This window comes from Oncorhynchus mykiss, chromosome 24 (assembly GCF_057628025.1).
Source record: "Oncorhynchus mykiss isolate SJ-2025 chromosome 24, ASM5762802v1, whole genome shotgun sequence".
Taxonomy (NCBI): Eukaryota; Metazoa; Chordata; class Actinopteri; order Salmoniformes; family Salmonidae; genus Oncorhynchus; species Oncorhynchus mykiss.
The window spans coordinates 29165839-29186280 of NC_143045.1; positions in this window are offsets into that span (position 1 = coordinate 29165839).

Below are 20442 nucleotides of genomic sequence, written 5' to 3' on the forward strand. Positions count from 1 at the left end.
CACACACACACACACACACACACACACACACACCCACACACACACACACACACACACGTCTAAGTCATGAGCCATGGGCAGCTCCTAACTCAGGTCAGCCTATTTCAGCACCACGGACAGCAACATTCCTCACTTATATTATGTACTATAGTTCTTTGTGTGGCTCCATATCTTTAGTCTCTAGTTCTGCTGCATCTTTGCTGCTGCCTGCTGACTTGTGAAGCTCTTGCTTGGCTTCTTCAAGGCCATTACAATGATACAGCCTGTCAGTGAATTTGTGTTCAAAAAAAAAGAAGAAAAATGGAAATCCATGTAAACAAGCAGTAGATTGGGATGACTACAGTACAACACTCTGACGTGAGGCACACTAACACTGTAAAATCCTGTAGTCTGCATGCTGCCAACAGAGAGACAGGAAAACTGATGAGTTACATGGAGAGGTCACTATCCCTCTCTTCTCTCTCTCTTCATCCTCCTCTCCGTCTTCCTTTACTTTCGGAACATAGAACTACTCTCCATCATAGTCTCAAATATTCATACAGACCTCAATCAAAGTTTCTCAAATAGAAATATATTGAAATAGATAGAGAATGGTGTTGTTAAAGGAGCCATAGAATGGATGCAGGGCACGATGTTCTGTTGATTGACAATATGAATGGAGGTCTATGGAAAGCTTGCCTGCAGCCTGAGCCTAACAAAGACATTGTGCTGGGAGGGAAAGAGAGAAAAAGAGAGAGGGGGGATAGAGTGATTACTAGCTGCCCAGCTGCTAGAGCCCTGAGAGATATTCATTCTCAATTGGTATTTCAGATTGGCTTTTCAAATACAGCTATTGCTATTACGTACCTTCCATTTCCATTCACTCTAGAACCGTTTCACACCACTAGAGTTGAACTATTTCTATTACTCAATGATCACTGAGGTAATTATTCAACAGGACATGACTGAAGTACGCTAAGTGACACAGGGGTTCTTAGTCAGAGGAATAGAAAGAAGAAGACAAGAAGAGACAGCATTTTGAGGAATGGAGGATTTTAGGAGAGTCCCGCTATCTGCTTTCAGCTCCCTCTTCCTTGAGCCTCAGCCCAGCCTCCCTAAAGTGCTTTACTTCCATGTTATATTGTGTGTTCTCTCTAGTACCCCTACTTCTATGGCCCAGATGTGGATCAAGCAGATTCCCAGAATGAGAGTCTGTGTCAGTAAGGAGTGGAGATTTAATGGTAAAGGATGGAGGGATGACTTCAGGGGAGGAAAGGGTTGGAGGATATAGGGATGGATGGAGGAAGAGAGGAAAAGATTCACCTCATAGACACGCTGTTTGGAGTGGAGGATGAGCAATATGAGGGGAATGGAGAGAGGGGAGGAAGGAGAGATGGAGGACAGGTAGGCCAAAGGGGGAGGGAGAGAGAGAGAGTAGGGAAATTCATCCTGGAATTTCCAAGACCTGAAGTTGTCTGCCATTGGCCTAACGAGCAAGAACCTGAAGAACCTGAGCAAGAACCAACAAATTGAAATACAGACATTGTCATCCTACAAGAAACATGGTATAGAGGAAATGGACCCACTGGTTGCCCTCTAGGTTACAGAGAGCTGGTAGTCCCATCCACCAAACTATAGAACAGACCTAACTCACTTTATTAAAATAATAAACAGGAACATTTTACATTTGGCTAGACATTCAAAAGGAAATGATCTCAGCAGAGGAAAATATCCTCCTGTGTGCTACCTATATCCCCCACTAGAATCCCCATACTTTAATGAAGACAGCTTTTCCATCCTGGAGGGGGAAATCAATCATTTCCAGACCCAAGGAAATGTACTAGTCTGGGATGATCTAAATGCCAGAACTGGACAGGAACCTGACACCCTCAGCACACAGGGGGACCAACACCTACCTTGAGGTGACAGCATTCCTTATGACAACATAACTAACAAAATTCCTGCAGCTCTGTCACATGCTGGGTATGTACATAGTCAATGATAAACTTTGAGGGGACTACTATGGTAGGTGCACCTATAGCTCATCTCTTCACAGTAGGACTGTAGACTACTTTATCACTGACCTCAACCCAGAGTCTCTCAGAGCGTTCACAGTCAGCCCACTGACAGCCCTATCCGATCACAGCAAAATCACAGTCTTCTTGAACAGAGCAATACTCAATCATGAGGCATCAAAGCCAAAGGAACTGAGTAATATTAAGAAATGCTATAGATGGAAGGAATGTAGTTTGGAAACCTAGCAAAAAACAATTAGGCAACAACAAATTCAAACATTTTTAGACAACTTCCTAGACAAAACATTCCACTGTAATAGTGAAGGTGTAAACTTGGCAGTAGAAAACTTAAACAGTATATTTGAACTCTCAACTTCCCTATCAAATCTTAAAATGTCTAACAGAAAACAGAAGAAAATGAACAACAATGACAAATAGTTTGATGAGGAATGCAAAAACCTAAGAAAGAAATTGAGAAACCTATCCAACCAAAAACATAGATACCCAGAAAACCTGAGCCTACACCTTCACTATGGTAAATCACTACAACAATACTTAAATACACTACGGAAAAAGAAGGAACATCACGTCAGAAATCAGCTCAATGTAATTGAAGAATCCATAGACTCTAACAACACAAAGAGTTATCTATCCAAAATGGAGATGTATGGGTAAATCACTTCTCCAATCGTTCTGGCCCAATAACAAAGAACAAACAGCAAAAACATACACATGATCAAATACAAATCTTAGAATCAGATATTAAAGACTATCAGAACCAACTGGATTCTCCAATTATATTGAATGAACTACAGGACAAAATACAAACCCTACAACCCAAAAAAGGCCTCTGGTGTTGATGGTATCCTGAAATGATAAATGAAATGATCAAATATACAGACCACAAATCCAATTGGCCATACTTCAACTCTTTAACAACATCTTCAGTTCTTGTATCTTCCATAATATTTGGAACAAAGGACCCCAATCCACAAAAGTGGAGACACATTTGACCCCAATAACTACCGTGGGGATATGTGTCAACAGCAACCTTGGGAAAATCCTCTGCATTATCATTAACAGCAGACTCGTGCATTTCTTCAATGAAAACAATGTACTGAGCAAATGTCAAAGTGACTTTTTACCAAATTACCGTACGACAGACCACATATTCACCCTGCACACCCTAATTGGCAAACAAACAAACCAAAACAAAGGCAAAGTCTTCTCATGCTTTGTTGATTTCAAAAAAGCTTTTGTCTCAATTTGGCATGAGGGTCTGCTATACAAATGGATGGAAAGTGTTGTTGGGGATAAAACATACGACATTATAAAATCCATGTACACAAACAACAAGTGTGCGGTTAAAATTGGCAAAAAACACACACATTTCTTCACACAGGGTCGTGGGGTGAGACAGGGATGCAGCTTAAGCCCCACCCTCTTCAACATATGTATCAACGATTGGCGAGGGCACTAGAGCAGTCAGCAGCACCCAGCCTCACCCTACCAGAATCTGAGGTGAAATGTTTACAGTTTGCTGATGATCTGGTGCTTCTGTCACCAACCAAGGAAGGGGCTACAACAGCACCTAGATCTTCTGCACAGATTCTGCCAGACCTGGGCCCTGACAGTAAATCTCAGTAAGAAAGAAATGATGGTGTTCCAAAAAGGTCCAGTTGCCAGGACCACAAATACAAATTCCGAATTGAGACTCTGCATGCAGTATTCTGCAGAAATATCAACACAATATAAAACACCAAATAATGCATGCAAAGCAGAATTAGCCCGATACCCGCTAATTAACAAAATCCAGAAAAGAGCCATTAAATTCTACAACCACCTAAAAGGAAGAGATTCCCAAAACATCCATGGCAAAGCCATCACCAACAGAGATATGAACCTCGAGAAGAGTCCCCCAAGCAAGCTGGTCCTGGCGCTCTGTTCACAAACACAAACAGAGCCCACAGAGCCCCAGGACAGCAACACAATTAGACACAATTAATCATGAGAAAACAAAAAGATAATTACTTGGCACATTGGAAAGAATTTTCAAAACACTAGAGTATACTAGAATGCTATTTGGCCCTAAACAGAGTGTACACAGAATACCTGACCACTGTGACTGACCCAACCTTAAGGATATCTTTGACTATGTACAGACTCAGTGAGCATTGCCTTGCTGTTGAGAAAGGCCGCCGTAGGCAGACATGGCTCTCAAGAGAAGACAGGCTATGTGCACAATGCCCACAAAATGAGATGGAAACTGATCTGGACTTCCTAAACCTCCTGCCAAATATATGACCATATTAGAGACACATATTTCACACAGATGACACAGATCTGCTAAGAATTTCGAAAAACAAATCTAATTTTGATAAACTCCCATATCTATTAGGTGAAATACCACAGTGTGCCATCACAGCAGCAAGATGTGTGACCTGTTGCCACAAGAAAAAGGCAACCAGTGAAGAACAAACACCATTGTAACTCCAACACATATTTATGTTCATGTATTTTCCCTTTTGTACTTTAATCTAGTAACTCCCCATCCCGGGTCCGGGAGCGTAATCATCGACTGACACTAATTAGCATAATGCAACGGACATAAATATTCCTAGAAAATATTCCTATTCATGAAAATCACAAGTGAAATATATTGAGACACAGCTTAGCCTTTTGTTAATCACCCTGTCATCTCAGATTTTCAAAATATGCTTGACAGCCAAAGCTAGACAAGCATTTGTGTAAGTTTATCGATAGCCTAGCCTAGCATAGCATTTTGTCCAGCTAGCAGCAGGTAACTTGGTCACGAAAATCAGAAAAGCAATCAAATTAAATCGTTTACCTTTGATGAGCTTCGGATGTTTTCACTCACGAGACTCCCAGTTAGATAGCCAATGTTCCTTTTTTCCAAAAATATAATTTTTGTAGGCGAAATAGCTCCGTTTGTCACGTTTGGCTGAGAAATCCCCCGGAAATTGCATTCACGAAAACGCTGAAAAATATTCCAAATTAGCTCCATAATATCGACAGAAACATGGCAAACTTTGTTTATAATCAATCCTCAAGGTGTTTTTCAAATATCTATTCGATAATATATCCACCGGGACAATTGTTTTTCAGTAGGACCGATTGGAATAATGGCTACCTCTGTATTTTACGCGAGAATCACTCTGAGAGCCATCAGGTGACCACTTGCGCAATGTAGCCGCTTACTGGTATTCTTCAACATAAATGCGTAAAACTACGTCACAATGCTGTAGACACCTTGGGGAATACGGAGAAAAAGTAATCTGGTTGATAGCCCATTCACTGCTCAATAGAGACGCATTGGAACCCAGAGCTTTCAAAAGATGAGTCACTTCCGGATTGGATTTTTCTCAGGCTTTCGCCTGCAATATCAGTTATGTTATACTCACAGACAATATTTTTACAGTTTTGGAAACTTTAAAGTGTTTTCTATCCTAAGCTGTCAATTATATGCATATTCTAGCATCTTGACCTGACAAAATATCCCGTTTACTACGGGAAAGTTATTTTACCAAAAATGAAAATACTGCCCCCTAGTCACAAAAGGTTATTAACTATTTGCACATCGTTCCAGTACTATAGACAGACATAGTGACATTTGTATGTCACTATTATGTTGGAACTTGTGTGAGTGTGATACTGACTCTTCATATTTTATTGTTTATTTCAATTTGTTTATCCATTTCACTTGCTTTGGTAATGTAAACATATGTTTCCCGTGCCAATAAAGTCCTTCAATTGAAATTGAATTGAGAGGAAGATAGAGAGGAGAGAAAGAAAGATAGAGAGAAAAGAATATAGAAAAAGAGAGGAAGACAGGGAGAGGAAGACAGGGAGAGGAATACAGAGAGAGAGGGAGATAGATAGAAAGAGAGGAAGACAGAGAGAGATAGATAGAAAGAGAGGAAGACAGAGAGAGAGGGAGATAGATAGAAAGAGAGGAAGACCGAGAGAGGAATACAGAGAGAGGGAGATAGATAGCAAGAGAGGAATACAGAGAGAGGGAGATAGATAGAAAGAGAGGAAGAGAGAGGGAGATAGATAGAAAGAGAGGAATACAGAGAGAGGGAGATAGATAGAGAGGAAGACAGAGAGAGGAATACAGAGAGAGGGAGATAGATCAAAATAGAGGAAGACAGAGAGAGAGGGAGATAGATAGAAAGAGAGGAAGACAGAGAGAGAGGGAGATACATAAAAAGAGAGGAAGACAGTGAGAGAGCGAAAGCAGAGAATGAAAAATGTCACTCCTAAATCAACAAAGTCTGGGATTTGGGTTGGGCGCTGTAGTGTGGATTGGTTTTTCATTAGATGAGTGTAGGGTGAGATTATGTTCCATGGTTTTGTTGCTGTTAAATGTGTGTGTGTGTTTGTCTGAGTGCAGGCCCATGCATGTGAATGAGTGTGTTCCTGCTTGTGTGTACAGTATGTGTTTTAGTATCCACAAAACATCTGTCGGTGCTGATTTGATCATGTTGTGTTTAACAGGGTTGATTCCACCATGTGGAGTAGTAGTTTAACTGGTGGGCTCAGTTTTGGTAGATAGCTAGGCCAGATTGTCAGCTACACTGGTTGGTACACCACGAGGCAAGTCGACTTGGGCCTAGACAGGACCTTATCAGCTAGCTAGGAGTAGACACGACTGGTAGTGCTGAGGGTACAAACACATGCACACACACATATGGCGGAGAAGGGTGTCATCTTACGATTTCCAACCCGTTGTTGCTATTTTGTGACTTTTTTCATGTTTATCTGTATGTATTGTTTTACATTGAGTTGAACTTTTGTCACATGACCGCTAAGCACTGCTGGACATCAAATCGCCAGTTACTAACCCCAATTTTGACTAAGCTGTTCACTTGTTCATATTGCACCCCATTCCATTCTTTCATGGGCTACCAAAAATGCTGCAAGCGTAGATGCGGCAGACCTGATGAGATTGAGACTAAGAGAATATTGACCGGCACTCTCCTCCATTCTATTGGCAAATGTCCAGTTACTAGGGAATAAGATGGACATGCTTTGTTCGAGTGTCTCCTATCAGAGAGACTTGAAAAGCTGCAATATCATATACCTTGCAGAGACGTAGCTGGATGACTCTATGTAGGTAGAGCTCAGTGGTTTCTCCATCCAGCAGCAGGATCGGATGAAGGCAGCCTCGGGCAAGTCCAAAAGGGAGGAGTGTGTCTCTTCATGAACAACTGGTGCCCTGCTTCCAATATGAAGGAAATCTCTAGCTTTTGCTCACCTGATACAGAATACCTCATGGTAAACTTGAATCTACCAAGAGAGTTTTAATCCATAATCATCACGACTGTATACATCCTTCCACAAGCCAACACCACCGCTCACCCAGACGCAGCGGTTCTGATGGACGGAGACTAACGTGGGGAGACTTGAAACTGTTCTACCTCACTTTTCCCAACCAATCTTCTGCGCCACTAGGGGTTCTAAAACTCTGGACAACTTTTGTTCGCAGAAACACATATCAGGCCCTCCCATGTCCTCTCTTCAGCAAATCTGACCATGACTCTACTCACCTACTTCCTGTTTACAAAAAAAGGCTCAAACAGGAAGTGGTTGGATGTAGCAGACACAAGGCTACTGTTTTGCTAGGACAGACTGGGATATGTTCCGAGATTCATCCAATAGTATTGAGGAGTTTACAACATCAGTCACAGGCTTCATCAATGAGTGCATAGACAACATTGTTGCCACAGTGAAAGTGTCCAAACCAAAAACCATGGATTAACGACAATATCCACGCTGGACTAGAGCTACCACTTACAAGAAACGGGACACGGTGTAACGGTTTTCCTCCTCTGAGGAGTATGAAGGATCGGACCAATGTGCAGCGTGGTAAGTGTTCGTCATTTTATTCAATAGCACTGAACACTAAAAATACAAAGTAACAAGTACAAAGTACCAAAACAGTTCTGTCTGGTAACTAAAACAAAGACAGAAAACAATTACCCACAAAACATAGTGTTAAAACAGGCTCCTTAAGTATTGTTCTCAATCAGAGACAACGAAAAACAGCTGTCTCTCATTGGGAACCATACCAGGCCAAACACAGAAATACAAAAACATAGAACAACACATAGAATGCCCACCCCAACTCACGCCCTGACCAAACTAAAATAGAGACATAAAAAAGGAACTAAGGTCAGGACGTGACACACGGACATAGACGCATACAAGACAGCCTGCCACGACCTCTGACGAGACATCAAACATGTAAAAGGACAATATGGGAGGAAGGTTACACCAGCTCCGACACTCGTCGCATGTGGCAGACGATAACGGACTACAAAGGGAAACCCAGCCATGAGATGCCTAGTGATGCAGAATTCCCTAAAGAGCTAAATGCTTTCCATGCTTGCTAAGAGGAATACAACACTAATAAGTCTTGAGTGAAATCCCCTGTCTCTCTAGCCTATCATTTTGTCCATGTCTCTCTATCCTATCATTCTGTCTCTCTATGCTATCGTTCTGTCTCTATATCCTATCATTCTGTCTCTCTTCTCTCATCTTATCTCTCTATCCTATCATTGTCTCTCTATCCTATCATTCTGTCTCTATATCCTCTCATTCTGTCTCTATATCCTCTCATTCTGTCTCTCTATCCTATCATTCTGTCTCTCTATCCTATCGTTCTGTCTGTCTATCCTATCATTGTCTCTCTATCCTATCATTGTGTCTCTCTATCCTATCATTGTGTCTCTCTATCCTATCATTGTGTCTCTCTATCCCATCATTCTGTTTCTCTATCCTATCATTCTGTCTCTCTATCCTATAATTGTGTCTCTCTATCCTATAATTGTGTCTCTCTATCCTATCATTCTTTCTCTCTATCCTATCATTCTGTATGTCTATCCTATCATTGTCTCTCTATCCTATCATTGTGTCTCTAAATCCTATCATTCTGTCTCTCTATCCTATCATTCTGTCTCTCTATCCTATGATTCTGTCTCTCTATCCTATCATTCTGTCTCTCTATCCTATCATTGTGTCTCTATCCTATCATTCTGTTTCTCTATCCTATCATTCTGTCTCTCTATCCTATGATTCTGTATCTCTATCCGATGATTATGTCTCTCTATCCTATCATTCTGTCTCTCTAACATCTCTCCCTTTCTCTTTCCCTTTCTCTTTCCCACTCTCCATCCTCTGTCTGTCCCTCCCTAACACTCAGCATTTCTCCCTTTCTCTTTCCCTTTCTCTTTCACACTCTCCATCCTCTTTGTCCCTCCTCCCTAAGTCTCAGCATCTCTCCCTTTCTCTTTCCCTTTCTCTTTCCCACTCTCCATCCTCTGTCTGTCCCTCCTTCCTAACTCTCAGCATCTCTCTCTTTCTCTTTCCCACTCTCCATCCTCTGTCTGTCCCTCCTCCCTAACTCTCATCATCTCTCCCTTTCTCTTTCCCTTTCTCTTTCCCACTCTCCATCCTGTGTCTGTCCCTCCTCCCTAACTCTCAGCATATCTCCCTTTCTCTTTCCCTTTCTCTTTCCCACTCTCCATCTGTCTGTCCCTCCTCCCTAACTCTCAGCATCTTTCCCTTTCTCTTTCACACTCTCCATCCTCTGTCTGTCCCTCCTTCCTAACTCTCAGCATCTCTCCCTTTCTCTTTCACACTCTCCATCATCTGTCTGTCCCTCCTCCCTAAGTCTCAGCATCTCTCCCTTTCTCTTTCCCTTTCTCTTTCACACTCTCCATCCTCTGTGTCCCTCCTCCCTAACTCTCAGCATCTCTCCCTTTCTCCTTCCCTTTCTCTTTCCCACTCTCCATCCTCTGTCTGTCCCTCCTCCCTAACTCTCAGCATCTCTCCCTTTCTCTTTCCCACTCTCAATCCTCTGTCTGTCCCTCCTCCCTAACTCTCAGCATCTCTCCCTTTCTCTTTCCCACTCTCCATCCTCTGTCTGTCCCTCCTCCCTAACTCTCAGCATCTCTCCCTTTCTCTTTCACTCTCCATCCTCTGTCTGTCCCTCCTCCCTAACTCTCAGCATCTCTCCCTTTCTCTTTCACACTCTCCATCATCTGTCTGTCCCTCCTCCCTAAGTCTCAGCATCTCTCCCTTTCTCTTTCCCACTCTCCATCCTCTGTCTGTCCCTCCTCCCTAACTCTCAGCATCTCTCCCTTTCTCTTTCACACTCTCCATCATCTGTCTGTCCCTCCTCCCTAAGTCTCAGCATCTCTCCCTTTCTCTTTCCCTTTCTCTTTCACACTCTCCATCCTCTCTGTCCCTCCTCCCTAACTCAGCAACTCTCCCTTTCTCTTTCCCTTTCTCTTTCCCACTCTCCATTGTCTGTCTGTCCCTCCTCCCTAACTCTCAGCATCTCTCCCTTTCTCCTTCCCTTTCTCTTTCCCACTCTCCATCCTCTGTCTGTCCCTCCTCCCTAACTCTCAGCATCTCTCCCTTTCTCTTTCCCACTCTCCATCCTCTGTCTGTCCCTCCTCCCTAACTCTCAGCATCTCTCCCTTTCTCTTTCACACTCTCCATCCTCTGTCTGTCCCTCCTCCCTAACTCTCAGCATCTCTCCCTTTCTCTTTCACACTCTCCATCCTCTGTCTGTCCCTCCTTCCTAACTCTCAGTATCTCTCATTTTCTCTTTCACTCTCCATCCTCTGTCTGTCCCTCCTCCCTAACTCTCAGCATCTCTCCCTTTCTCTTTCACTCTCCATCCTCTGTCTGTCCCACCTCCCTAACTCTCAGCATCTCTCCCTTTCTCTTTCACACTCTCCATCTTCTGTCTGTCCCTCCTCCCTAACTCTCAGCAACACTCCCTTTCTCTTCCCTTTCTCTTTCACACTCTCCATCCTCTCTGTCCCTCCTCCTTAACTCTCAGCATCTCTCCCTTTCTCCTTCCCTTTCTCTTTCCCACTCTCCATCCTCTGTCTGTCACTCCTCCCTAACTCTCAGCATCTCTCCATTTCTCTTTCCCACTCTCCATCCTCTGTCTGTCCCTCCTCCCTAACTCTCAGCATCTCTCCCTTTCTCTTTCCCACTCTCCATCCTCTGTCTGTCCCTCCTCCCTAACTCTCAGCATCTCTCCCTTTCTCTTTCACACTCTCCATCCTCTGTCTGTCCCTCCTCCCTAACTCTCAGCATCTCTCCCTTTCTCGTTCACTCTCCATCCTCTATCTGTCCATCCTCCCTAACTCAGCAACTCTCCCTTTCTCTTTCCCTTTCTCTTTCCCACTCTCCATCCTCTGTCTGTCCCTCCTCCCTAAGTCTCAGCATCTCTCCCTTTCTCTTTCCCTTTCTCTTTCCCACTCTCCATCCTCTGTCTGTCCCTCCTCCCTAACTCTCAGCATCTCTCCCTTTCTCCTTCCCTTTCTCTTTCCCACTCTCCATCCTCTGTCTGTCCCTCCTCCCTAACTCTCAGCATCTCTCCCTTTCTCTTTCACACTCTCCATCCTCTGTCTGTCCCTCCTCCCTAACTCTCAGCATCTCTCCCTTTCTCTTTCACACTCTCCATCCTCTGTCTGTCCCTCCTTCCTAACTCTCAGCATCTCTCCCTTTCTCTTTCCCACTCTCCATCCTCTGTCTGTCCCTCCTCCCTAACTCTCAGCATCTCTCCCTTTCTCTTTCACTCTCCATCCTCTGTCTGTCCCACCTCCCTAACTCTCAGCATCTCTCCCTTTCTCTTTCATTCTCCATCCTCTGTCTGTCCCTCCTCCCTAACTCTCAGCAACTCTCCCTTTCTCTTTCCCTTTCTCTTTCACACTCTCCATCCTCTGTCTGTCCCTCCTCCCTAACTCTCAGCATCTCTCCCTTTATCTTTCACACTCTCCATCCTCTGTCTGTCCCTCCTCCCTAACTCTCAGCATCTCTCCCATTCTCGTTCACTCTCCATCCTCTATCTGTCCATCCTCCCTAACTCAGCAACTCTCCCTTTCTCTTTCCCTTTCTCTTTCCCACTCTCCATCCTCTGTCTGTCCCTCCTCCCTAACTCTCAGCATCTCTCCCTTTCTCCTTCCCTTTCTCTTTCCCACTCTCCATCCTCTGTCTGTCCCTCCTCCCTAACTCTCAGCATCTCTCCCTTTCTCTTTCCCACTCTCCATCCTCTGTCTGTCCCTCCTCCCTAAGTCTCAGCATCTCTCCCTTTCTCTTTCCCTTTCTCTTTCCCACACTCCATCCTCTGTCTGTCCCTCCTCCCTAACTCTCAGCATCTCTCCCTTTCTCTTTCCCTTTCTCTTTCCCACTCTCCATCCTCTGTCTGTCCCTCCTCCCTAACTCTCAGCATCTCTCCCTTTCTCCTTCCCTTTCTCTTTCCCACTCTCCATCCTCTGTCTGTCCCTCCTCCCTAACTCTCAGCATCTCTCCCTTTCTCTTTCACACTCTCCATCCTCTGTCTGTCCCTCCTCCCTAACTCTCAGCATCTCTCCCTTTCTCTTTCACACTCTCCATCCTCTGTCTGTCCCTCCTTCCTAACTCTCAGCATCTCTCCCTTTCTCTTTCACACTCTCCATCCTCTGTCTGTCCCTCCTTCCTAACTCTCAGCATCTCTCCCTTTCTCTTTCCCACTCTCCATCCTCTGTCTGTCCCTCCTCCCTAACTCTCAGCATCTCTCCCTTTCTCTTTCACTCTCCATCCTCTGTCTGTCCCACCTCCCTAAGTCTCAGCATCTCTCCCTTTCTCTTTCCCTTTCTCTTTCCCACTCTCCATCCTCTGTCTGTCCCTCCTCCCTAACTCTCAGCATATCTCCCTTTCTCTTTCCCTTTCTCTTTCCCACTCTCCATCTGTCTGTCCCTCCTCCCTAACTCTCAGCATCTTTCCCTTTCTCTTTCACACTCTCCATCCTCTGTCTGTCCCTCCTTCCTAACTCTCAGCATCTCTCCCTTTCTCTTTCACACTCTCCATCATCTGTCTGTCCCTCCTCCCTAAGTCTCAGCATCTCTCCCTTTCTCTTTCCCTTTCTCTTTCACACTCTCCATCCTCTGTGTCCCTCCTCCCTAACTCTCAGCATCTCTCCCTTTCTCCTTCCCTTTCTCTTTCCCACTCTCCATCCTCTGTCTGTCCCTCCTCCCTAACTCTCAGCATCTCTCCCTTTCTCTTTCCCACTCTCAATCCTCTGTCTGTCCCTCCTCCCTAACTCTCAGCATCTCTCCCTTTCTCTTTCCCACTCTCCATCCTCTGTCTGTCCCTCCTCCCTAACTCTCAGCATCTCTCCCTTTCTCTTTCACTCTCCATCCTCTGTCTGTCCCTCCTCCCTAACTCTCAGCATCTCTCCCTTTCTCTTTCACACTCTCCATCATCTGTCTGTCCCTCCTCCCTAAGTCTCAGCATCTCTCCCTTTCTCTTTCCCACTCTCCATCCTCTGTCTGTCCCTCCTCCCTAACTCTCAGCATCTCTCCCTTTCTCTTTCACACTCTCCATCATCTGTCTGTCCCTCCTCCCTAAGTCTCAGCATCTCTCCCTTTCTCTTTCCCTTTCTCTTTCACACTCTCCATCCTCTCTGTCCCTCCTCCCTAACTCAGCAACTCTCCCTTTCTCTTTCCCTTTCTCTTTCCCACTCTCCATTGTCTGTCTGTCCCTCCTCCCTAACTCTCAGCATCTCTCCCTTTCTCCTTCCCTTTCTCTTTCCCACTCTCCATCCTCTGTCTGTCCCTCCTCCCTAACTCTCAGCATCTCTCCCTTTCTCTTTCCCACTCTCCATCCTCTGTCTGTCCCTCCTCCCTAACTCTCAGCATCTCTCCCTTTCTCTTTCACACTCTCCATCCTCTGTCTGTCCCTTCTCCCTAACTCTCAGCATCTCTCCCTTTCTCTTTCACACTCTCCATCCTCTGTCTGTCCCTCCTTCCTAACTCTCAGTATCTCTCATTTTCTCTTTCACTCTCCATCCTCTGTCTGTCCCTCCTCCCTAACTCTCAGCATCTCTCCCTTTCTCTTTCACTCTCCATCCTCTGTCTGTCCCACCTCCCTAACTCTCAGCATCTCTCCCTTTCTCTTTCACACTCTCCATCTTCTGTCTGTCCCTCCTCCCTAACTCTCAGCAACACTCCCTTTCTCTTCCCTTTCTCTTTCACACTCTCCATCCTCTCTGTCCCTCCTCCTTAACTCTCAGCATCTCTCCCTTTCTCCTTCCCTTTCTCTTTCCCACTCTCCATCCTCTGTCTGTCACTCCTCCCTAACTCTCAGCATCTCTCCATTTCTCTTTCCCACTCTCCATCCTCTGTCTGTCCCTCCTCCCTAACTCTCAGCATCTCTCCCTTTCTCTTTCCCACTCTCCATCCTCTGTCTGTCCCTCCTCCCTAACTCTCAGCATCTCTCCCTTTCTCTTTCACACTCTCCATCCTCTGTCTGTCCCTCCTCCCTAACTCTCAGCATCTCTCCCTTTCTCGTTCACTCTCCATCCTCTATCTGTCCATCCTCCCTAACTCAGCAACTCTCCCTTTCTCTTTCCCTTTCTCTTTCCCACTCTCCATCCTCTGTCTGTCCCTCCTCCCTAAGTCTCAGCATCTCTCCCTTTCTCTTTCCCTTTCTCTTTCCCACTCTCCATCCTCTGTCTGTCCCTCCTCCCTAACTCTCAGCATCTCTCCCTTTCTCCTTCCCTTTCTCTTTCCCACTCTCCATCCTCTGTCTGTCCCTTCTCTCTAACTCTCAGCATCTCTCCCTTTCTCTTTCACACTCTCCATCCTCTGTCTGTCCCTCCTCCCTAACTCTCAGCATCTCTCCCTTTCTCTTTCACACTCTCCATCCTCTGTCTGTCCCTCCTTCCTAACTCTCAGCATCTCTCCCTTTCTCTTTCCCACTCTCCATCCTCTGTCTGTCCCTCCTCCCTAACTCTCAGCATCTCTCCCTTTCTCTTTCACTCTCCATCCTCTGTCTGTCCCACCTCCCTAACTCTCAGCATCTCTCCCTTTCTCTTTCATTCTCCATCCTCTGTCTGTCCCTCCTCCCTAACTCTCAGCATCTCTCCCTTTCTCTTTCACACTCTCCATCCTCTGTCTGTCCCTCCTTCCTAACTCTCAGCATCTCTCCCTTTCTCTTTCCCACTCTCCATCCTCTGTCTGTCCCTCCTCCCTAACTCTCAGCATCTCTCCCTTTCTCTTTCACTCTCCATCCTCTGTCTGTCCCACCTCCCTAACTCTCAGCATCTCTCCCTTTCTCTTTCATTCTCCATCCTCTGTCTGTCCCTCCTCCCTAACTCTCAGCAACTCTCCCTTTCTCTTTCCCTTTCTCTTTCACACTCTCCATCCTCTGTCTGTCCCTCCTCCCTAACTCTCAGCATCTCTCCCTTTATCTTTCACACTCTCCATCCTCTGTCTGTCCCTCCTCCCTAACTCTCAGCATCTCTCCCATTCTCGTTCACTCTCCATCCTCTATCTGTCCATCCTCCCTAACTCAGCAACTCTCCCTTTCTCTTTCCCTTTCTCTTTCCCACTCTCCATCCTCTGTCTGTCCATCCTCCCTAACTCTCAGCATCTCTCCCTTTCTCCTTCCCTTTCTCTTTCCCACTCTCCATCCTCTGTCTGTCCCTCCTCCCTAACTCTCAGCATCTCTCCCTTTCTCTTTCCCACTCTCCATCCTCTGTCTGTCCCTCCTCCCTAAGTCTCAGCATCTCTCCCTTTCTCTTTCCCTTTCTCTTTCCCACACTCCATCCTCTGTCTGTCCCTCCTCCCTAACTCTCAGCATCTCTCCCTTTCTCTTTCCCTTTCTCTTTCCCACTCTCCATCCTCTGTCTGTCCCTCCTCCCTAACTCTCAGCATCTCTCCCTTTCTCCTTCCCTTTCTCTTTCCCACTCTCCATCCTCTGTCTGTCCCTCCTCCCTAACTCTCAGCATCTCTCCCTTTCTCTTTCACACTCTCCATCCTCTGTCTGTCCCTCCTCCCTAACTCTCAGCATCTCTCCCTTTCTCTTTCACACTCTCCATCCTCTGTCTGTCCCTCCTTCCTAACTCTCAGCATCTCTCCCTTTCTCTTTCACACTCTCCATCCTCTGTCTGTCCCTCCTTCCTAACTCTCAGCATCTCTCCCTTTCTCTTTCCCACTCTCCATCCTCTGTCTGTCCCTCCTCCCTAACTCTCAGCATCTCTCCCTTTCTCTTTCACTCTCCATCCTCTGTCTGTCCCACCTCCCTAAGTCTCAGCATCTCTCCCTTTCTCTTTCCCTTTCTCTTTCCCACTCTCCATCCTCTGTCTGTCCCTCCTCCCTAACTCTCAGCATCTCTCCCTTTCTCCTTCCCTTTCTCTTTCCCACTCTCCATCCTCTGTCTGTCCCTCCTCCCTAACTCTCAGCATCTCTCCCTTTCTCTTTCCCACTCTCCATCCTCTGTCTGTCCCTCCTCCCTAAGTCTCAGCATCTCTCCCTTTCTCTTTCCCTTTCTCTTTCCCACTCTCCATCCTCTGTCTGTCCCTCCTCCCTAACTCTCAGCATCTCTCCCTTTCTCTTTCCCTTTCTCTTTCCCACTCTCCATCCTCTGTCTGTCCCTCCTCCCTAACTCTCAGCATCTCTCCCTTTCTCCTTCCCTTTCTCTTTCCCACTCTCCATCCTCTGTCTGTCCCTCCTCCCTAACTCTCAGCATCTCTCCCTTTCTCTTTCCCACTCTCCATCCTCTGTCTGTCCCTCCTCCCTAACTCTCAGCATCTCTCCCTTTCTCTTTCACACTCTCCATCCTCTGTCTGTCCCTCCTCCCTAACTCTCAGCATCTCTCCCTTTCTCTTTCACACTCTCCATCCTCTGTCTGTCCCTCCTTCCTAACTCTCAGCATCTCTCCCTTTCTCTTTCACACTCTCCATCCTCTGTCTGTCCCTCCTTCCTAACTCTCAGCATCTCTCCCTTTCTCTTTCCCACTCTCCATCCTCTGTCTGTCCCTCCTCCCTAACTCTCAGCATCTCTCCCTTTCTCTTTCACTCTCCATCCTCTGTCTGTCCCACCTCCCTAAGTCTCAGCATCTCTCCCTTTCTCTTTCCCTTTCTCTTTCCCACTCTCCATCCTCTGTCTGTCCCTCCTCCCTAACTCTCAGCATCTCTCCCTTTCTCCTTCCCTTTCTCTTTCCCACTCTCCATCCTCTGTCTGTCCCTCCTCCCTAACTCTCAGCATCTCTCCCTTTCTCTTTCCCACTCTCCATCCTCTGTCTGTCCCTCCTCCCTAACTCTCAGCATCTCTCCCTTTCTCTTTCACACTCTCCATCCTCTGTCTGTCCCTCCTCCCTAACTCTCAGCATCTCTCCCTTTCTCTTTCACTCTCCATCCTCTGTCTGTCCCACCTCCCTAACTCTCAGCATCTCTCCCTTTCTCTTTCACACTCTCCATCCTCTGTCTGTCCCTCCTCCCTAACTCTCAGCATCTCTCCCTTTCTCGTTCACTCTCCATCCTCTATCTGTCCAACCTCCCTAACTCAGCAACTCTCCCTTTCTCTTTCCCTTTCTCTTTCCCACTCTCCATCCTCTGTCTGTCCCTCCTCCCTAAGTCTCAGCATCTCTCCCTTTCTCTTTCCCTTTCTCTTTCCCACTCTCCATCCTCTGTCTGTCCCTCCTCCCTAACTCTCAGCATCTCTCCCATTCTCCTTCCCTTTCTCTTTCCCACTCTCCATCCTCTGTCTGTCCCTCCTTCCTAACTCTCAGCATCTCTCGCTTTCTCTTTCACACTCTCCATCCTCTGTCTGTCCCTCCTTCCTAACTCTCAGCATCTCTCCCTTTCTCTTTCCCACTCTCCATCCTCTGTCTGTCCCTCCTCCCTAACTCTCAGCATCTCTCCCTTTCTCTTTCACTCTCCATCCTCTGTCTGTCCCACCTCCCTAACTCTCAGCATCTCTCCCTTTCTCTTTCATTCTCCATCCTCTGTCTGTCCCTCCTCCCTAACTCTCAGCAACTCTCCCTTTCTCTTTCCCTTTCTCTTTCACACTCTCCATCCTCTGTCTGTCCCTCCTCCCTAACTCTCAGCATCTCTCCCTTTCTCTTTCCCTTTCTCTTTCCCACTCTCCATCCTCTGTCTGTCCCTCCTCCCTAACTCTCAGCATTTCTCCCTTTCTCTTTCCCTTTCTCTTTCACACTCTCCATCCTCTCTGTCCCTCCTCCCTAACTCTCAGCATCTCTCCCTTTCTCTTTCCCTTTCTCTTTCACACTCTCCATCCTATGTCTGTCCCACCTCCCTAACTCTCAGCATCTCTCCCTTTCTCTTTCACTCTCCATCTTCTGTCTGTCCCTCCTCCCTAACTCTCAGCAACTCTCCCTTTCTCTTTCCCTTTCTCTTTCACACTCTCCATCCTCTGTCTGTCCCTCCTCCCTAACTCTCAGCATCTCTCCCTTTCTCTTTCCCTTTCTCTTTCCCACTCTCCATCCTCTGTCTGTCCCTCCTCCCTAACTCTCAGCATCTCTCCCTTTCTCTTTCCCTTTCTCTTTCACACTCTCCATCCTCTCTGTCCCTCCTCCCTAACTCTCAGCATCTCTCCCTTTCTCTTTCCCTTTCTCTTTCACACTCTCCATCCTATGTCTGTCCCACCTCCCTAACTCTCAGCATCTCTCCCTTTCTCTTTCACTCTCCATCTTCTGTCTGTCCCTCCTCCCTAACTCTCAGCAACTCTCCCTTTCTCTTTCCCTTTCTCTTTCACACTCTCCATCCTCTGTCTGTACCTCCTCCCTAACTCTCAGCATCTGTTCCTCTCTCTTCACTCTTCTCATTGTCTCCTCTTTTCTTTTTTTCACTCATTCTCCCAGATTCTTCATTATTTCTATCTGTTTCTTACCATTGTCCCTCCAGTCCATATGTAATGTATGTTACTCTGTGTAATGTCTGTATGTATGTAGATAGAACATCAGGACAATATCTCAGGCAGCCATCTCAACTCCCTGTGCAGCACGTTATCTCCCATGGTCCCCATGGGGACTAGACTGTGGTGAGGAGGGAGCTGTGCCATGCTGCATGAAGAGGTGTGTAGGGATTTCTGCTTGTTTGGTTGAACACAGCGACTGTAATTTACATATGTTAACACTTAGCTGGTTGTGTCTGTACAGTTAATCTGATTGGCTTGTAATGAGTTCTGCCTTCAGAGGACAGCAAAACAGACCTCTGGGAATAGTCATTCTGAATACACACTGTGTGCCCCTATGACTCTCTCTTTTTGAGGTTGTTTTTTCTTTCCCTCTTTGTATCCGTCCTCTTACACTTCCTCCTCCTCTTCCTCATCCTCATCATCCTCCTCTCCCCCCTCTGCTTCTTCCTCCTCCTCCTCTCAATCTGTGTTTATGATAAGGAGTTTATGCATGAGTCGCAATGGCATCGTTTTAGAGACATGAGTCATAATGCAGAAACACACTGTTAAGAGAATTAAGTCACCTACTAAAAATAAATCTCCTAAAGGCAACAATCGTCCCACAGATCTGTCTGCCAATACACATACAAACACACAGGGAATGCCAGAAACACATACACACACAGGGAACGCCAGAAACACACAGGGAACGAAATAAACACAAAAACACACAGGGAACGCCAGAAACACACACACACACACACACAGGGAACGCCAGAAACACACACACACACACAGGGAACGCCAGAAACACACACACACACAGGGAACGCCAGAAACACACACACACAGGGAACGTCAGAAACACACACACACACAACGAACGCCAGAAACACATACACACACACAGGGAAGGCCAGAAACACACACACACACACATGGAACGCCAGAAACACACACCAGGGACGCCAGAAACACACACACACACACACACACACACACACACACACACACAGGGAATGCCAGAAACAGACACACACACACACAGGGAACGCCAGAAACACACACACACACAGGGAACGCCAGAAACACATACAAACACAGGAAACGCCAGAAATACACACACACACACAGGGAACGTCAGAAATACACACACACACACACACACACACACACACAGGGAACGCCAGAAACACACACACACACAAACACACACAGGGAACGCCAGAAACACACACACACAGGGAACGCCAGAAACACACACACACAGGGAACGCCAGAAACATACATAAAGGGAACGCCAGAAACACACACAGGGAACACCAGAAACACACACACACACACACACACACAGGGAACACCAGAATCACACACAGGGAACGCCAGAAACACACACAGGGAACACCAGAAACACACACACACACACACAGGGAACGCCAGAAACAGACACACACACACACAGGGAACGCCAGAAACCCAAACACACACACACAGGGAACACCAAGAAATACACACACACACACAGGGAACGTCAGAAATACACACACACACACACACACACACACACACACACACACACACACACAGGGAACGCCAGAAACACATACACACACAGGGAACGCCAGAAACACATACACACACTCAGGGAACGCCAGAAACACACACACACAGGGAACGCCAGAAACACACACACACAGGGAACGCCAGAAACACACACACACAGG